This window comes from Lolium perenne, chromosome 7 (assembly GCF_019359855.2).
Source record: "Lolium perenne isolate Kyuss_39 chromosome 7, Kyuss_2.0, whole genome shotgun sequence".
Lineage (NCBI taxonomy): Eukaryota > Viridiplantae > Streptophyta > Magnoliopsida > Poales > Poaceae > Lolium > Lolium perenne.
The window spans coordinates 295,526,155-295,540,138 of NC_067250.2; positions in this window are offsets into that span (position 1 = coordinate 295,526,155).

A 13,984-nucleotide genomic window follows, 5' to 3' on the forward strand; every position below is an offset into this window, starting at 1 on the left:
CATACTCCATATCTGTTAATAGGTTCCAGCAGATATATAAACTGTAATATGGATACCTAATACTCCAAGTTGCATGTCAGTAGCCTCACAAACAAGTTAACCTGGAAACTGAACTTTTGACCATTGACGGTCACAACAGCGCCAGGAATTCATGCAAAAGAACTGACCCGTTCAGTTACAAGTACTTTAGAAAGCAGAGCTGCCGATCATACAAAACGTTGTCTGCGGATCGTGCAAGCTTGGTGAGCTGCTGGATATTTTTCTCCTGTGCCAAAATTATCTGCAGATCATACAAAATGTTGCTAGTGGGAAATAGCACAAGTACAAGTAACAATGGCTAAACTGTTCCTGGGCTCTGTCGCCCCCCTTCCGTACGACCTAATTCTGGGAGGGACATGCAGAGCAGAAATGGTTCTCCGCTTGGATGACACTTTACGGCAAAATCCTCACGGCTGATAACTTGGCAATCCGTGGATGACCTCAAAATATGATTTGCAAGCTTTGCAGAGACGGTGCAGCACCTCACGCTTGATTGCCATTTTTCCACGGTGGAGTGGGAGATGATCTTCGCCTCAAATGGGCAGCTGGGAGTGCCGCCTGCCGTCTGAGGCATCACCCTCAGCGACTGGTGGAACGTGACGATCACCAACTTACCCAAGGAGAAGCGTAGGGAGGCAAGCGGAGCGGTCATCTACTCTGTTAGGGAAGTTTGGAAGGAAAGGAACATGTGCGTCTTCAAGAATGTCAGCATTGCAGCCTTACGCGGTGGTGGCATTAGTGAGGGAACAGATTGCGCAACGGGAACCCATTTAAGTTAGTCCACAATTCCTTAAAATACCAAAGGCCCAATTGGCCCTTTCATGCATGATAAGGGGTGGGACGAAAGTTTATTTCCACCTTGCTAGTTTTGAGAGAGTTGAACCTCCTTATAATGGGGCTGCTCCACTTATTGTATAAGCATAAGAAGAGGACTCCCACACACACACTCCTCCTCCTCCGCCGCCCACTCGACGCGACGTGGCACGCGCGCCGCAGTTTGCGAGATTGCCTCGTGCCGAGAGCTTCTCTTCCTTTTTTTTCACGCATGAATGGAATTTAAATGGTTGCGCGCATAAATCTAAAACGTTTTTCTTAATGGACAATAAATATTGTTGCATGTTCAGTTCGTATTCCGTCCCTTCGTTTCATCTCCCACCACAGCCTGCCCGTCTCCCTCTGTCCATGCCTATAAAAGAGAGGTCGTTCCTCTCTAGAGAGACACACAACCAAGACACAACACCATCTTTGCCTACCACTCGGTTTCAGAGCTTTGCGCCGCTGCTCAAGACTTCTCCATCCTGTCTGCCGGCGTGCACCGCTGGACGGGATAACAGTCCTCTGGATCCCGTCTCTTCTGATCATGTATGGGATAAGGTGTTTGGGGAGCGCTCTAGCGCGACTACTGGCTTGGACGTCGACACGGAGGCTGGCGACTACTTCCCCAATGACGACTTCTTCCTCGACATCAACAACCTCTTCGGTGACATGGCTATCAACAGCGACACCGTCAACGCCGACGCCAACGCTTGTTCCTCTTCTGGGCCGTATGTGGTCTTGCCCTCTACTTATGAGACCATACTGTTTTGCATTCTCTTAGCAATATGTCCAGGCTCGTTGTTAGATAACATATTGCACTTACCGATCAGTTTAGACTTGTTTATTTTGTACTCTATGGTAATTTGCATGACTAGTTTAATCTCAACCTTTTTAGCATCTTTTATCTACTGCTTTCTTCGGTTAAATCATGGGGAAATTTGCTAATATTTCCAACACCATTGGCTCTAGGGTGTTGTGTGTGGGTCCTCTAGGCACAGCGAACCTTGCTTTCACAGAGTCATTCTGTACATAAACATCTCCCTTCTATTTAATCGGATGGTAGATTCGATTACATTTTCCTTAAAAAAAACAATGGCTAAACTAGCAAACTATGTTTAACCTAGAGTCTTGTTATATTTCACAAAATGTGTAAAGTTCCTTCTAGAATTTAACTTTTTAAGTCTTCTTTCGGAAAAAGGACACGTGTCCTAAAATAGATTCCCATAAATTTAGTGAAAGTATAGAGATGGTAAACCTAGAGGGGGGGGGTGTGAATAGGTTTCTACAGATTTTAATTCTTTCTTTGCAATATTAGGCTTTGCGGAATATAAAGGTGAGACTAATGCAAACTAGGTGAAGCACCCTATATGAAGATACAACTATCTCGAGCACGAAGGCTCTCTCAGGCAGTTTAAATCACAAGTAAGGAGTTCGGTTAGAGATAACCGATAGCACGCGGAGACGAGGATGTATTCCCGTGTTCCCTTGCTTTGCAACAAGGTACGTCACGTTTTGAGGGGTGGAGGTCCCACGAAGGATTCCCCACGCCACGAAGGCTCACCCTATTCTCCAGAGCCTATCCCACGAAGGAATAGCTCACTCACTTGTGGTAGACTTTGAGGTAGCCTCCAAACCTTCACAATCTTGCCCGGAGCAAATCCACAGCCCGGATGCTTCCGGACTCCTCTTGCCCACCTAGGGTTTCCAAGGAACCCTAGGAAGCAAGCTTCTTGATGAATACAAGGGGGAATGAGATTTGGCTTGGTAGAACAGTAGATCGGATCCTCCTCTAGTGATTCCCCGGAGGGATTTGAGTTTGGGTGGAGGAGGAGGGAGATCGGAGGCTTTTGGTGTTTCTAATAATGGAGTAAGAGAGAGAGAGCTCAAGAACAGCTTGTAGTGTGTTGCCTAACTGTTCAGAGGTAGGAGAAGGCCTATTTATAGTGTTCTTCGAAATATGGCCGTTGGTCACTTGCCACCTCAGCTTTCTTCTCGTCAAACCCGGTCAATCGGACCAGTGACCGGACTGTCCGGTCTGGAATCCGGTCCGACCGGACCAGTGACCGGACCAGCCGATTGCGACCGGATGCTGGGCCGAATCCTCGTTTTATTCGTCCAGGGGCTCCTCCGGTTGACGCCCGGTTGGCGCCCGGTTGGCGCCCGGTCGACCGGACCGTGCGTCGGACTCGCCGGTCTGTGGCCCGACTGATCGGGCGGCAACCGGATTCTTCCAGCGTCGACTTGCAGCCCGGTTGATGCCCGGTTGGCGCCCGGTTGGCGCCCGGTCGACCGGACCGTGCGCCGGACCGTCCGGTCTGTGGCCCGGTCCAACCGGGTGACCAACCGGATTTCTTCTGTAAACCCCTTTTCGATTGTTGTTGAAGTGGGGGGTCTCCTTTAGCCTTCTTGTTCCTTTGATACACCATTTATGCCTCATTGCCTAATACCTGAGATAATCCTTATAAACGTATTAGGTCAAATACTCTAGCACGGTGTCATTGTTACCAAAATAATGGATAAGGGTAAAATACCCTTACAATCTCCCCCTTTTTGGTATACGATGACAAATCGAGCTAGAGTCACATATAGATATTATGATAAGCTCTCAACCTTGATTCCTTATAAGATATTACGACAGCTCCCCCATAATGTGTGCACTTGGAGAATTTGCGTTTGAATGCAAAGTGCACCATATGTGTAACATGAGAAGCTCCCCCAATATCTTTAGGAAACAAGCATGGTATGGACAAGTATATCAAGATATATAAGCATAAAACATGATTATCCTAATAGAGTGAATAAGCACACACATAGTCGTCCATACACGTCCATACACGAATTATTCAAAGTAGCAAATGATTCTCGAGAAATCGAAAGCAAATAAGCACAAGCCATATAAGATCCAAATAAAGCAACTCCCATGGCTTGTGACAATCAAGGAACCCCGTGGTCCTAGACTCTACTCTCTTCTCCCCCTTTGGCATCGGGACACCAAAAAGGCGAAGAAAAGAGGAGAGAAGCTACCGCACCCGTCAATAGAACTCATGCCCGACGGAGTAGGAGCCCGATGGAGTAGCCGCATCACGACCATCCTCATCATCATCATCAAGAGGCGGGGAGGGAGCACGAGTAGTCCGAGGAGGAGGGCCACCATGAGCATACATGGAGAAGTCAAAGTTCTGGATCATCTCATCGGTGATGTGAGGCATCTCCCAAGCTGGTGCAACCACAGGCTCCATCTCAGGGCCAGAAGGAGGAACAGGAGCATTCCGTGCAGCCATGAACTCACTCTGTCGCCTCCGTGTCTCCTGGTTAATGGCAAGACTCTGATGTGCAACATCACTGGTGTTCTTGCACATCTGCCACATGCTAGTGAAGAAGCGAGCGGCACCACGCTGAGGGCGCCGAGTGTAACTGGGTCCTGCTGCAGGATCATGCTGTTCCTTGGAACGGCGCTCAGCGGTGGGCATCATGGAAGGGACTTCTATGCGACCATCCTGAGTAGGGAATCTGAATGGTTCCATGATGACCTTTTCACCAAAAACGTTGAGAGGAGCAGGAACAAAGGTGTTGATGAGCCGCTGAATGTACTGAGCATAGTTTGGAGTCATGCGGTCCATCACTGCACGTTTGATCTCACAGTAAATAAGATCACACCCATCAATCTTCCTTCTCTTGTCAGGGTTGCAATAGTACATCAAGTTCAGATGATAGTTCCTGACTTCACTAGTATCTCCAGACTTGCTGATGAGGTTCTCACGGAATAGCTTGGCAAGGACAAGGTATGAATAGTACATCCCTGAGATGGTGGGAGGCGTAGCTGTTGGGTTAGTGGGGTAGCAAAAGGAGATATCACCTTTAGTCATCTTGGACCGAGAGTGGATCCTGTACCCTGGAACACGGTCACCACCACAACCCAAGGCCTCACAGAACTGTGTGTAGGTGCAAGAGTATTGTTCCTTGCCAGTCATCCAAGTCATGGTGTGGTCTTCATCTTCATGAAAGTAGACAGTGCAGTGAAACTGACGGACCAGCATCGGACAGTAGGTGTAATCTTCTTGTGCTTCATCAGGCTTGAGTATCACAAGGTCATATAGGCCCAGACCCTTCAAGGTTTCAACCACAAAGCGGTACTTTGTGGTTTCATGCAAGGCAAGCTCCTGAGGATTGATGGCCTTGGGCATCACAACTGTTCCATTCTTCATACTGTCATGATCATCATAGAAGCCATTCCATAGGGTTGCTTGTGTCTTGGTCCAGAAGAACTTGTCACCACCCTGGTAAGTACGGCGCTCATGGCGATATGGATTCACCAACCTCAATTCCCGCCACTCACCGCGGTGTGCATCCGCAAGATTGAAAGTTGGCACTTCTTCATCATCTTCTTGGGCGGCATGCTTATCTTTCTTCTTACCAGCCACTGACTTGGTTCTTCTCCTCTCTGAGCTGCCAGTGTCAGTGTCAATAGCCGGACGAGCTGCAGGAGGTACCCGACCACTAGACCGGCGAGGTGGATTCTCAACAGTCCGGCCTCTCTTGGCAACATTGCCCCGTGGTTCAGGTTCACCACTCCAACTTCCTGTGAATGAGAGAATAGAGCAAGGATAGCAGTGGGGTAAGTGTATATGTCATCAATAAGAGAGGAACCAAAAAACATAGCATATATTCAAGTGTAATGATGAGATTGTGCGAAAAACTGGGCGATCCGGCGCACAGCCCGGTCCAACCGGACGACAGACCGGACTAGCCGGTTGCCAATCCGGTCAGACCGGACGACACGCCGGGCCGGCCGGTTGAGGGGCCGGTTGACCGGGCGACAAACCGGGTCTGTCGAGTTGTAATGATTTTGCCCAGATTTTCTACCACAAAGTCATGCAAAAGCTCAAAAACTTGAACATAGACTATAGCAATAGAGTGGAGTATGTGCTGTGTGTTGTGAGACACTCTAAAGGCATGAGGACTTGCAAACCCTAACCCTAACCCTAAGATCTCCTCAAATCTTGTCAAGAACTAGCAATGTGTGAAGAGGACTAGAAATTAGGGAGGAAGGGAGAGTACATTACCCGAAGACATTGTCCTCCTTGATCAAGAGAACAAGAAGAACACAAGGTAAGGCTTGAAAACCAAGAACACCAAAAATTCCCAAACTAGCTTGAGAGGGCTCAAATCCTTCGGTGAAGATGTCCCAAAGATCCCGATCTATGTTTTGGTGGAGTTTGGGGGGGTTCTTGCGGTGGGAAAGGGCTAGATCTTGGTGGAGGTGAGTAGGGCGCCGGCCATGGAGGTGTGGAGGTTGGGGAATAATGGGGAAGATGACCCCAAGGGGTATCCCGTCCCCTATTTATATCAGGCCGCGCGGCCGGTCGGGCGCCCGGTCAACCGGACCATGCGCCGGCTGATCCGGCCCAGAGCCCGGTTGGCGCCCGGTCAACCGGACCATCCGATCAGGAACCTGGTCCAACCGGGCCAGGGACCGACCAGCCCTGATTTTTCTAATTTTGCCTCGTTTTTGCCCCTATGCTTTGTGTAAATGTGTGTGAGTGCTCAAATGATGACATGTACATATAGATAGATAGATGATGATGAGATGAGCATAGACATGGGGTTGGAAACACAAAGTTCTCTAGGCATACCCATTGGAGAGAAAATCCAAACAAGATGTGAATAGCAACAATGGGCATGATTCGAAATATATATCAAGAATCATAAGTTATTTGGAAATGATGTTTGCAATAAGATCATTTGGCCTTATATACTCAAATCAAGTTGTAATGAAGGCTCAATGAGGGGCGGGGGATTACTCCCCCTATGTGAAAGCGCAAATGTCATGAGACCTCGAAGAGACATGCTTGGGTCCATATAATGACATTGGGTCTATTTATGTTGCACACATAGGTATGCATCGTACCAAGACATGGTAGGATGACTATCCCCATATGTGCTATGCCTCTAAGCTAGATAGCAAGATAAATGCAAGAATATAGTGCAAGAAGTTAATCAATCCAAGTTTCTAGGATAAAGAATACCAAGTTCTCCTCTCAAGTTAACAAAGCGGGCTTCATCCAAAGGTTTAGTGAAAATATCCGCCAATTGGTAGGTTGTTCCCACATGAGTGAGATCAATATCCTTATTGGCAACATGATCACGTAGGAAGTGATGGCGAATGTCAATATGTTTGGTGCGACAATGTTGAACCGGGTTGTTGGCGATCTTTATTGCACTTTCATTGTCACAAAGAAGAGGCACCGTAGCAAGAGACACACCATAGTCTTTCAAGGTTTGCTTCATCCATAACAATTGAGTGCAACAAGATGCCGTGGATATGTATTCGCTTCGGCGGTGGATAGGGCGGTGGAGTTTTGTTTCTTGGATGACCAACTCACCAATGACCGGCCAATAAATTGGCAAGCCCCGGAGGTAGACTTCCGATCAACCTTATCACCTGCCCAATCGGAATTCGAATAGCCAATGAGTTCAAAGGTTGACCCCTTGGGATACCATAGCCCGAGAGTAGGAGTGAGAACAAGGTATCTTAGAATCCGTTTGACCGCCACTAAATGGCTGTCCTTGGGAGCGGATTGAAAACGAGCACACATCCCTACACTTAGCATGATATCCGGCCTAGAGGCACAAAGGTAGAGCAAGGATCCTATCATGGAGCGGTATACCTTTATGTCCACATCCTTCTCACCGTCACATGAACCAAGTTGCCCCTTGACGGGCATGGGTGTCTTCATTGGACTCGCATTGGTCATGTTGAATTTCTTGAGCATGTCCCTCACATACTTTTCTTGAGAGATGAAGGTGCCTTTTGCAAGTTGCCTCACTTGGAAGCCTAGAAAGAACTTCAACTCTCCCATCATGGACATCTCAAATTTCCTAGTCATCAATAGCTCAAAAGCTTTGTTATGATTGGGGTTAGTTCCACCAAAGATAATATCATCAACATATATTTGACATATAAAGAGGCCACCCCTTTAACCCGCTTGGTGAAAAGGGTGGAATCGACCGTACCCATGCAAAACCCATCATGTAGTAAGAAATCCCTAAGGAACTCATACCAAGCACGTGGAGCTTGCTTGAGACCATAGAGTGCCTTATGGAGTAAATACACGTGGTTGGGTCGGCATGGGTCTTCGAAACCCGGGGGTTGAGCCACATATGCGGTTTCTTTTAGGGGACCATTCAAAAATGCACTTTTCACATCCATTTGATATAATTTGAAATTGTGGAAAGATGCAAATGCAAGCAAAAGACGAATAGCTTCAAGACGGGCTACCGGCGCAAAGGTATCCTCAAAATCCATACCTTCTATTTGGGCAAACCCTTGCGCCACTAACCTTGCTTTGTTTCGTATGACAATGCCATTCTCATCTTGCTTGTTCTTGAATACCCATTTGGTCCCAATGACATTGATGCGATGATCCTTGGGTCTCTCAACTAGAGACCATACTTCATTACGAGTGAAACACTCCAATTCTTCTTGCATGGCAATTACCCAATCCGGATCGACCAAGGCTTCATGTACCTTAAGTGGTTCAAAACTAGACACAAAAACATGATGTTGACAATAAGTGATAAGTAATGCATGGTGTCTACGAGTTACCACTCCTCTTGAGATGCTACCAAGGACTTGATCCACTTTCATATCACTTGCCCTTGTAGCGGCCTTGATCTTCCGAACGGTTCCTTCATGATCAATGAATTCATATCTTGCTAGTACTTGATCATGAGGGATCACTTGAACTTGATCATGAGTTGAGGATGTTTCTTCATCATCATCATGATCTTGCTCCGTGGAATGAGGGTCTTCTTCTTGTTCTTCGGAACGTGACTCATCTTGAGTAGAGGATGGTTCTTGAGTTGCACTTGATGGTTCGGCTTGAGTTGAGCTAGGCTCCACTTGAGCCGTGCTTGATACATCTACTCCATCATCTTGGTCATCATTATGAACTTCCATGGGCCGGATGTGTCCAATGCCCATGTGCTTGATGGCACTAGATGGATCATCATCATTACCTGCAACACATGGATCAAATTGCTCCACTTGGGAGCCATTATCCTCCAAGAACACCACGTCACAAGATACTTCAATAGTCCCGGTGGACCGGTTGTAGTATCTATAGGCGTGAGAGTTCTCCGCATATCCAACAAATATACCCTCTATGGTTCTAGTTTCAAATTTACCGAGCTTTCCTTTGTTGTTCTTAACAAGGCATTTGCATCCAAAGACACGAATATACATGACATTAGGCTTGTTACCGGTAAGAAGCTCGTATGGAGTTTTGTTGTGGAGAGGACGGAGGAAGAGCCGGTTGGAGTAGTGGACGGCCGTAGAGATGGCTTCTCCCCAAAAGTTGTGGGGTGAGTTGAATTCACTCAACATGGTTCTTGCCATCTCAATGATAGTCCGGTTCTTCCTTTCAACAACACCATTTTGTTGAGGGGTGTATGGCGCCGAAAACTCATGCTTGATGCCCTCATCATCAACAAACTCTTGCATAGTGTAGTTCTTGAACTCGGTGCCATTGTCGGTCCTAATCGCCTTGATCTCGGATTCATACATACGTTGAGCTTTCTTGGCGAAGATGATGAACTCTCTATGGGTCTCATCCTTAGACTTAAGAAGAAAGACCCAAGAGTATCTTGAGTAATCATCAACAATGACAAGTCCATACTTGCTTCCACCAAGAGTATCATAATGTGATGGCCCAAAGAGATCCAAATGAAGGAGCTCCAAAGGCCTAGATGTGGTAACAATACTCTTGATAGGATGCTTCTTCTTGAGTTGCTTTCCGGCTACACATGCACTACAAACACGATCTTTCTCAAAAGAAATGCCGGTTAGTCCCACAATGTGCTCACCCTTTAGGAGTTGTTTAAGATTTCTCATGTTAACATGACCAAGGCGGCGATGCCACAACCAACCTTCGTCATGCTTGGCCGCCATTAGACATGTGGAGAGAGAGGGGCTCTCTTTCGAGAGGTCAACCACGTAAAGGTTGTTCTCCACATATCCAACAAGGACCAATTTGAGATTGTCACTCCTAAAGACTTTCACACAATAATTAGTGAAATATGAATTGTAACCGGCATTGGCAAGATGATATATAGAAAGTAGGTTATAGCCTAGGGATTCAACAAGCATAACCGTCTCAAGGCACAAGTCCTTAGAGATTGCTACCTTGTCATACCCAAGTACCTTTCCCTTTGAGTTGTCACCAAAGGTGATGCTTGACTTCTTGTTGATATCTTCAATGAATTGATCAAGCACACCTCTTCCCCCGGTCATATGATTGGTGCATCCACTATCAAACACCCATTTTGGACCACCGGAGGAATACCCCTACAAAATCAAGTAGAGGATTTAGGAACCCATCTATTAATGGGTTCCTTTGCAATGGAAACAATATCTTTTGGTACCCAAATTGAGTACTCTCTATAAGCATAGCCATTAGGAGGGCCAACATAGTTAGCATAGACATCACCATAATAATCAACAAATAATGCATAGTGATCGTTTGGCCCCGTGCGGTCACCACTAGTGGCTTTGCCCTTTGAGGCTTTGCCATTATTAGTGACCTTCTTGTTCTTATCTTGAGCGGGTTTATCCTTCTTGTAGTTGTTCTTCTTGTGGGACTTGGGAACATATCCAAGTCCATACTTTTGATTGTTTGACCTTTGCTTACTCAAGAGGTCATCCAATCCCATCTTGTTCTTGGCGGTGGTGAACTTTGCAAGTTCCTTTGTTAACCTAACATTTTCCTCAAGAATAGATGCTTGCTCACAAGAAGATTCATTAGGATGATAGTCAAGACCATATTTGGTCACCAAGGATTCAAGATATGCATTGGTCTCAACATGCAAAGAAAGTTCCTCTTGTAAACGAACATGTTCCTCAACAAGTTTAGCATGCTCACTAGTAAAGGAAGTGGAGGAACAAACAAGCTTTTCAACATCAATGGGATCCTTCATTGATCCAAGAGCATTTTTGTAGGATTCTTGGAGTAGATCATGGTTCTCTCCAAGTTTCTTGAGCTCATCCTTGACAAGCTTGTTAGCTCTTTCAAGGTGGTCAAGATCCCTAGTGAGAGAAGCATGAGCAACTTCAAGCTCCTCCTTTGAGGCATTGAGCTCTTGGGTCAATAATTGAGCCCTATCAATAGTTTCTAGGTCCTTAACTTTATCAAGTTCATAAGTTTCAATTTGTTGCTTAAGGCCTTGAGATATGCACCTTTCGGTTTTTAGCTCTTGTCTTAGGAGATTGAATCTCCGTTCCTTCTCATTCAAATGATATTCTAATTCCTCAATGGACTCATCCTTTTCTTTGAGTGAGTCCATCAAGAAATCAAACTTGACAAGAGCTTCACCACGAAGGGTGCATCTAACATCATAGAGTTCCTTAAGCACAATTAATTCATCTTGATTTTCGTTCTCATCATCAAGAACACTAGATAGGGAAGGTGGAGGTTCCATTACCTTGGTTTCCCTTGCCATAAGACAAGATCCAATGGATTGTAGATGAGGTAGAGTCATCGGAGTCATCATCTTGAGTTATCCTTGCCATGAAGGAGGATCCAACATCATTCTCCGTGGAGTAGTCCTTGGAGTAGTCATATGTGAAGAGTGACCCGGGCTTAGAGAAAGCCAAACCGGCCACCCCGGCCTCCTTCTCCTCATCTTCCTCTTCATCATCGGACAAGTACTCGGCCCCAACAAAAGCTCTTCCCTTGTTCTTCTTGTATCGATCATTGATTGGGTTTGGCTTCAATCTTGGCTTGACCCCTTTGATGAATCTTGGCTTGTCCACCCTTTTCTCATAAGGGCACTCATTTGCAAAGTGGCTATCTTCATCACAGTTGTAGCAAGTTCTCTTCTTCTTCTTGTCATTGAGGAGCATAGGGAACTTAGCCTTGTACTTCTTGGCAAAGAAAGCAAAGTCGGTAGCCATGTCACTAGTTGAAGTCATCTCTTCCTCTTCTTCAATTTCATAGTCTTCCTTGCTTTCATGATCGGCCCTAGCTTTGAGAGCAAGGTTGTGTGGCGCTTCATGGTTGTGTGAGGCTTCATCAACACGGTTCATTGCCATGAGCCTCTTTCCCGCTTTGGCCATGTTTTCATTGGCGGCCACATAGGAGACTAGATCATCGGAGTTGAGGTCGGCACTCTTGGTCATGATTTGCAAGTTGAGTGCAAGGTTGGTGTCTTCTTGTTTGACGGCAATCATAGCAATGACCTTGGACTTTATGAATGCTTCATTCATCTCGAAGCCGTCATTGTACTTCTCAACACCGAGTCCCTTGACCCTTACTCTAAGAGCACCGAGTCTTGCATAAGCATCGGCCACGGACTCTCCTTCTCGAATCATGAATTGATGAGCCTCTTGCTTTGCGGTCTCATAAAGAGCGGATTGGATCAAATCGGTTCCCTCTTGGAGTACTACGATTCGATCCCACAACTCTTTAGCGGACTCTATGTCATTGACTTGATCAAGGAGCTTGCGGTTGATGCCACTCCTAATCTTGTCACGTGCGGAGGCGTTGAGTTGACGGTTGTAGAATTCGGTGGAGGTCAACCGAATGGGATCTTGTGGCTCCCGGTATCCATGAACAATGATCTCCCACAACTCCACGCTGCAGCTGCGAATATGAGATTCCATAGAAGATTTCCAAAAAGGAAAGTGAGTTCCATCAAAATGGGGAACATTCCCACTATGGTTTATATGATGCATGGGTGAAGTGTTTTTGGGATAGTCATGGTTGACTTCGCGATAGCTCCCTAGTGAGGCCAAAGCCGTACTAGGAGGCCCACTAGTCAAGTTCTTAAGCATGGTAGACATCTCTACCATTTGGCTTTGTAGCTCATCCTCCTTTTTCTTCTTCTCGGCATCATATGCCAAGAATCTAGATTTCATCTCTTTAACCGAAAGGTTAGAGTTTTCATCTAGACCCTCGAATAGTTTTTCCATCTCACTCTTAAGGCGGTGAAGCCCTTAATAAGAGCCCAGGCTCTGATACCAATTGAAAGTATAGAGATGGTAAACCTAGAGGGGGGTGAATAGGTTTCTACAGATTTTAATTCTTTCTTTGCAATATTAGGCTTTGCGGAATATAAAGGTGAGACTAATGCAAACTAGGTGAAGCACCCTAAATGAAGATACAACTATCTCGAGCACGAAGGCTCTCTCAGGCAGTTTAAATCACAAGTAAGGAGTTCGGTTAGAGATAACCGATAGCACGCGAAGACGAGGATGTATTCCCGTGTTCCCTTGCTTTGCAACAAGGTACGTCACGTTTAGAGGGGTGGAGGTCCCACGAAGGATTCCCCATGCCACGAAGGCTCACCCTATTCTCCGGAGCCTATCCCACGAAGGAATAGCTCACTCACTTGTGGTAGACTTTGAGGTAGCCTCCAAACCTTCACAATCTTGCCCGGAGCAAGTCCACAGCCCGGATGCTTCCGGACTCCTCTTGCCCACCTAGGGTTTCCAAGGAACCCTAGGAAGCAAGCTTCTTGATGAATACAAGGGGAATGAGATTTGGCTTGGTAGAACAGTAGATCGGGTCCTCCTCTAGTGATTCCCCGGAGGGATTTGAGTTTGGGTGGAGGAGGAGGGAGATCGGAGGCTTTTGGTGTTTCTAATAATGGAGTAAGAGAGAGAGAGCTCAAGAACAGCTTGTAGTGTGTTGCCTAACTGTTCAGAGGTAGGAGAAGGCCTATTTATAGTGTTCTTCGAAATATGGCCGTTGGTCACTTGCCACCTCAGCTTTCTTCTCGTCAAACCCGGTCAACCGGATCAGTGACCGGACTGTCCGGCCTGGAATCAGGTCCGACCGGACCAGTGACCGGACCAGCCGGTTGCGACCGGATGCTGGGCCGAATCCTCGTTTTCTTCGTCCACGGGCTCCTCCGGTTGACGCCCGGTTGGCGCCCGGTCGACCGGACCGTGCGCCGGACTCGCCGGTCTGTGGCCCGGCTGACCGGGCGGCAACCGGATTCTTCCAGCGTCGACTTGCAGCCCGGTTGACGCCCGGTTGGCGCCCGGTCGACCGGACCGTGCGCCGGACCGTCCGGTCTGTGGCCCGGTCCAACCGGGTGACCAACCGGATTTCTTCTGTAGACCCATTTT